The following is a 6,588-nucleotide window of genomic DNA, read 5'->3' on the forward strand; positions in this document are numbered from 1 at the left end:
GCCACTGTCAAGCTATTGACATTAAAGAAGCGCTTGTTGGGAGGCAACCCAATTTTATTTATCTGAATTTTATTTTATTGTTATTTTGTGTTTTATTAGGTACATGATCATGAGGAGTCACGAAAAAATCATAAAAATTAAAAACAGAATCAAAAACAACAGAAGAAAAAATTCGCACCCTGGAGGACGCACAGGCTGGCGTTCAACGCTAGTAAGGTGCATCTGGCCGGCGTTCAACGCCAAAACAGAGCACCATTCTGGCACTGAACGCCAGAAACAAGCAACATTCTGGCGCTGAACGCTAAGAATGTGCCCAAAGAGGAAAAACTGGTGTTGAACGCCAGTAACAAGCATGAAACTGGCGTTCAACGCCAGAAACATGCTTTACATGGGCGTTGAACGCCCAGAACATGCACACATGGGCGTCTAAACGCCAGAATGGTGCACCAAGGCATTTTACATGCCTATTTGGTGCAAGGATGGAATTCCTTGACACCTCAGGATCTGTGGACCCCACAGGATCCCCACCTACCATATTCCTACCTTACCTCCTAATCCTAATTACACTCTCCTAATCCCCATGTCACACTTCCCAACAACTTCAATCTCTGAATCTCTCTTCCCAATAAACACTCTTTCCCAAGACCCTTCACCATTCACATCCACCCACTCTTCCCCATAAACCCCACCTACCTTCAAAATTCAAAAACATTTTTCCCACCCATTCCCACCCAAAATGACCGAAACTTCACTCTCCCCTCTCCCTATATATACCCTTCCATTCTACTTCATTTTCACACAACACAACCCCTTCTTCTCCCACAGAGCCGAACCTACTTCTTTCCCTCTCTACCATATTCTCTTCTTCCTCTTCTTCTCTTCTTTCTTTTATTGCTCGAGGACGAGCAATATTTTAAGTTTGGTGTGGTAAAAGCATAAGCTTTTTTTTTGTTTTTCCATTACCAATGGCACCTAAGGCCGGAGTATCCTCTAGAAAAGGAAAAGGGAAGACAAAAGCTTCCACCTCCGAGTCATGGGAGATGGAAAGATTCATCTCTAAGAGCCATCAAGACCACTTCTATGATGTTGTGGCAAAGAAGAAGGTGATCCCTGAGGTCCCTTTCAAGCTCAAAAAGAATGAGTATCCGGAGATCCGACATGAAATCCAAAGAAGAGGTTGGGAAGTCCTAGCCAACCCCATGCAACAAGTTGGAATCTTAATGGTCCAAGAGTTCTATGCCAATGCATGGATCACTAGAAACCATGATCAAAGTATGAACCCGAGTCCAAAGAATTATCTCACAATGGTTCGGGGGAAATACTTAGATTTTAGTCCGAAAAATGTGAGGTTGGCGTTTCACTTGCCCATGATGCAAGGAGATGAACGTCCCTACACTAGAAGGGTCAACTTTAATCAAAGGTTGGACTAAGTCCTTATGGACATGTGTGGAAGGAGCTCAATGGAAGAGAGACTCCAAAGGCAAGCCAGTCCAACTAAGAAGACTGGACCTCAAGCCTGTGGCTAGAGGATGGTTGGAGTTCATTCAACGCTCCATCATTCCTACTAGTAACCGATCTGAAGTTACTGTGGATCGGGCCATCATGATTCATGGCATCATGATTGGAGAGGAAGTAGAAGTTCATGAGGTCATCTCCAATGAAATCTACAAAATAGCCGACAAGCCCTCACCTATGGCACGGCTAGCTTTTTCTCACCTTATTTGCCATCTATGTTACTCAGCTGGAGTTATCATAGAAGGAGACATCCTCATTGAAGAGGATAAGCCGATCACCAAGAAGAGGATGGAGCAAGCAAGAGAAACCCCTCACGGTTCTCAAGAGATGCATGAGGAAGCTCATCATCAAGAAATCCCTGAGATGCCTCAAGGGATGCACTTCCCTCCCAACAACTATTGGGAGCAACTCAACACCTCCTTAGAAGATTTAAGCCACAATGTGGAGCAATTAAGGGTGGAACATCATGAGCACTCCATCATTCTCCATGAAATAAGAGAAGATCAAAGAGCAATGAGGGAGGAGCAACAAAGGCAAGGAAGGGACATAGAAGAGCTTAAGAACATCATTGGTCCTTCAAGAAGAAGACGCCACTAAAGGTGGATTCGTTCCTTGTTCTTTATTTCTTTCTGTTTTCGGTTTTTAATGTTGTGTTTATCTATGTTTTTGTGTCTTTATTTCATGATCATTAGTATGTAACCATGCCTTAAAGCTATGAATAAAATCCATTAATCCTTCACCTCTCTTAAAAGAAAAATGTTTTAATTCAAAAGAACAAGAAGTACATGAATTTCGAATTTATCCTTGAATCTAATTTAATTATATTGATGTGGTGACAACACTTTTTGTTTTCTGAATGAATGCTTGAACAGTGCATATATCTTTTGATCTTGTTGTTTATGAATGTTAAAATTGTTGGCTCTTGAAAGAATGATGAACAAAGAGAAATGTTATTGATGATCTGAAAAATCATGAAATTGATTCTTGAAGCAGGAAAAAGCAGTGAAAAAGAAAGCTTGCGGAAAAAAAAAGAAGGAGCAGTAGAAAAAGCCAATAGCCCTTAAAACCAAAAGGCAAGGGTAAAAAGGATCCAAGGCTTTGAGCATCAATGGATAGGAGGGCCCAAGGAAATTAAATCCAGGCCTAAGTGGCTAAATCAAGCTGTCCCTAACCATGTGCTTGTGTCATGAAGGTCCAAGTGAAAAGCTTGAGACTGAGTGGTTAAAGTCGTGATCCAAATCAAAAAGAGTGTGCTTAAGAGCTCTAGACACCACTAACTAGGGACTCTAGCAAAGCTGAGTCACAATCTGAAAAGGTTCACCCAGTTATGTGTCTGTGGCATTTATGTATCCGGTGGTAATACTGGAAAACAAAGTGCTTAGGGCCACGGCCAAGACTCATAAGTAGCTGTGTTCAAGAATCAACATACTTAACTAGGAAAGTCAATAACACTATCCAAAATTCTAAGTTCCTAAGAGACGCCAATCACTCTAAACTTCAAAGAAAAAAGTGAGATGCCAAAACTGTTCAGAAGCAAAAAGCTACAAGTCCCGCTCATCTAATTATAATTAATATTCATTGATATTCTGGAATTTATAGTATATTCTCTTCTTTTTATCCTATTTGATTTTCAGTTGCTTGGGGACAAGCAACAATTTAAGTTTGGTGTTGTGATGAGCGGATAATTTATACGCATTTTGGCATTGTTTTTAGGTAGTTTTTAGTAAGTTCAAGCTACTTTTAGGGATGTTTTCATTAGTTTTTATGTTAAATTCACATTTCTAGACTTTACTATGAGTTTGTGTGTTTTTCTATGATTTCAGATAATTTCTGGCTGAAATTGAGGGACTTGAGCAAAACTCTGAAAAAGGCTGACAAAAGGACTGCTGATGCTGTTGGAATCTGACCTCCCTGCACTCACAGTGGATTTTCTGGAGCTAAAGAACTCCAATTGGCGTGCTCTCAACGGCGTTGGAAAGTAGACATCCAGGGCTTTCTAGCAATATATAATAGTCCATACTTTATTCGGAAATAGATGACGTAACTTGGCGTTGAACGCCAAGTACATGTTGCTGTCTGGAGTTAAACGCCAGAAAAACGTCATGATCCGGAGTTGAACGCCCAAAACACGTCATAACTCGGAGTTCAACTCCAAGAGAAGCCTCAGCTCGTGGATTGATCAAGCTCAGCCCAAACATACACCAAGTGGGCCCCGGAAGTGGATTTATGCATCAAATACTTACTCATGTAAACCCTAGGAGCTAGTTTATTATAAATAGAACATTTAACTAATGTATTTGACATCTTGGGATGATTAGTTCTCAGATCATGGGGGCTGGCCATTCGGCCATGCCTGAACCTTTTACTTATGTATTTTTAACAGTGGAGTTTCTGCACACCATAGATTAAGGGTGTGGAACTCTGCTGTACCTCAAGTTTCAATACAATTACTATTACTTTCTATTCAATTCTCTTTTATTCTTATTCCAAGATATACGTTGCACAACACTTTGATGAATGTGATGATCCGTGACACTCATCATCATTCTCACCTATGAACGCGCGTGATTGACAACCACTTCCGTTCTACCTTAGGCCGGGCGCATATCTCTTATATTCCCCAACAGAATCTTCGTGGTATAAGCTAGATGGATGGCGGCATTCATGAGGATCCGGAAAGTCTAACCTTGTCTGTGGTATTCCGAGTAGGATCTTGGGAATCCGGAAAGTCTACCTTGTCTGTGGTATTCCGAGTAGGATTCCGGTATTGAATGACTGTGACGAGCTTCAAACTCCTGAAGGCTGGGCGTTAGTGACAGACGCAAAAGAATCAATGGATTCTATTCCAACCTGATTGAGAACCAACAGATGATTAGCCGTGCTGTGACAGAGCATTTGGAACGTTTTCACTGAGAGGATGGGATGTAGCTATCAACCAAGGGTGATGCCTCCAGACAATTAGCCGTGCAGTGACAGCGCATAGGACCATTTTCCCGAGAGGATTGAAAGTAGCCATTGATGATAATGAACCCCTACATACAGCTTGCCATGGAAAGGAGTAAGAAGGATTGGAAGAGAGAGTAGTGAAGCAGAGTTTCAAGAGGAGCACAACATCTCCATACGCTTGTCTGAAATTCCCACTCTTGATTTACATAAGTATTTCTATCCTTTTTATTTTCTTTTTATTATTAATTTTCGAACCCATAAACCAATTTAATCTGCCTAACTGAGATTTACAAGGTGACCATAGCTTGCTTCATACCAACAATCTCTGTGGGATCGACCCTTACTCACGTAAGGTATTACTTGGACGACCCAGTACACTTGCTGGTTAGTTGAACGGAGTTGTGTCCACTCGTGCCAATTTCAAATTCCATATAATTACAAGGAGATCAATTTTAAGGATCACAATTTCGTCCACCAAGAGGACCATATGTGATTACAGGTGTGTCACCATATGGATACATAGAGCTTCAGGATAATAATTCTGACAAAAAGTTCATTTTTAATGGACAGAGAGTCAAACATTATCTTGAAAGCAATTTTGAGCAAGAATGTTCAAAATTGAGACTTGATTAAAGCTCAGTAATAATCCAACTAAAGACAATAAAGAAGTGCTTGCTGGGAGGCAACCCAGCCATTAACAAAGCTTATTTGTTAATTACATGATAATTTTACAGGTTCATATTAATTATCTTCAAGGTAAAATAGCAATTGCAAGAGTTCACAGAGTTACAGATGGATTCAGAGGATGAAACAGCAAAAAGAAGCTCACTGGTGCGAAAAAACCAGTAAAAGATGTTTTGGGCGTTAAACACCCAAAAGAAGCATCTACTGGGCGTTTAACGCCAGTAGAGATAGCCATCTGGGCATTCAGAAAAATGCCCAGTGATAAAGGAGTTTCTGGCGTTTAACGCCAGCTAGAAGCAACAGCTGGGCGTTAAACGCCCAGACCAAGCACCAACTGGGCATTAAACGCCCAAAACATGCAGCAGTTGGGTGTTTAACGCCAGGATTGTGGAAGGGAGGAAGTTTTTGTTCCCAACTTAATTTTTTCAAATTTTCATGTTTCCATCCATAATTTCTTGCATAAACATATTACAAATCCTAATTTTTCAAATCCTTTTTCAAAGATATCAAATGTATCTTAATTCTAAACATAAATCTTTTTCAAATCCTCTTCAACTTATTTTCAAATCTTTTTCAAAACAAATCTATCTCTTTTCCCTCTCAAATCTTTTCAACTCATCAATATCTTTTTCAAATCTTCACAATATCTTTTTCAAAACAAATCTATCTTTTTCAAATATCTTTCATATTATTTATATCTTTTAAATTTTAAAGTGCATCTTTTTCCTATCATACTTATCTTTTATAAATCATATCTTCTATCATATCTTCTTCAAAATTTTCGAAAACCTACCCCCTCCCTTTAAATTCACGTTTGGCTCCCTCCTCTCCTCTACAATTCGAACTTGGCTCTCCCTCTATCCCTCTCCTTTCCTTTCTTTTGCTTGAGGACAAGCAAACCTATAAGTTTGGTGTGTTTATCCGTGATCACTAAACCAATACCCACTAAGATCATGGTTCCTAAGGGAAAACAAACCACTCCAAGAGGCAAGAAAGAGAATATTCCAAAACCACTTTGGAATCAAGGGAAGTTCTTAACCAAAGAACATTTAGACCATTACTACAAAATAATGGGTCTAAGGTCAGTGATCCCGGAAGTTAAATTCGATCTAAAAGAAGACGAATATCCGGAGATCCAAGAGCAAATTCGAAACAAAAGTTGGGAAATCCTAGCTAATCTTGAAACAAAGGTGGGAAGAAACATGGTTCAGGAATTCTACTCTAATCTGTGGCAAATAGACAGGCAGAGAATAGCTAGAACCGCCTTCTATGACTATCGAACTCTGTTCAGAGGGAAGATTGTTCACCTCCACCCTGACAAAATAAGAGAGATCTTCAAGCTGCCTCAACTGAAAAATGACCCAGACTCCTTTAATAGAAGAATGATGAGAACAAATAAGGGCTTGGACGAAATTCTAGAGGACATATGCCTCCCTGGAACCA

Source organism: Arachis stenosperma, chromosome 6, assembly GCF_014773155.1.
Source record: "Arachis stenosperma cultivar V10309 chromosome 6, arast.V10309.gnm1.PFL2, whole genome shotgun sequence".
Lineage (NCBI taxonomy): Eukaryota > Viridiplantae > Streptophyta > Magnoliopsida > Fabales > Fabaceae > Arachis > Arachis stenosperma.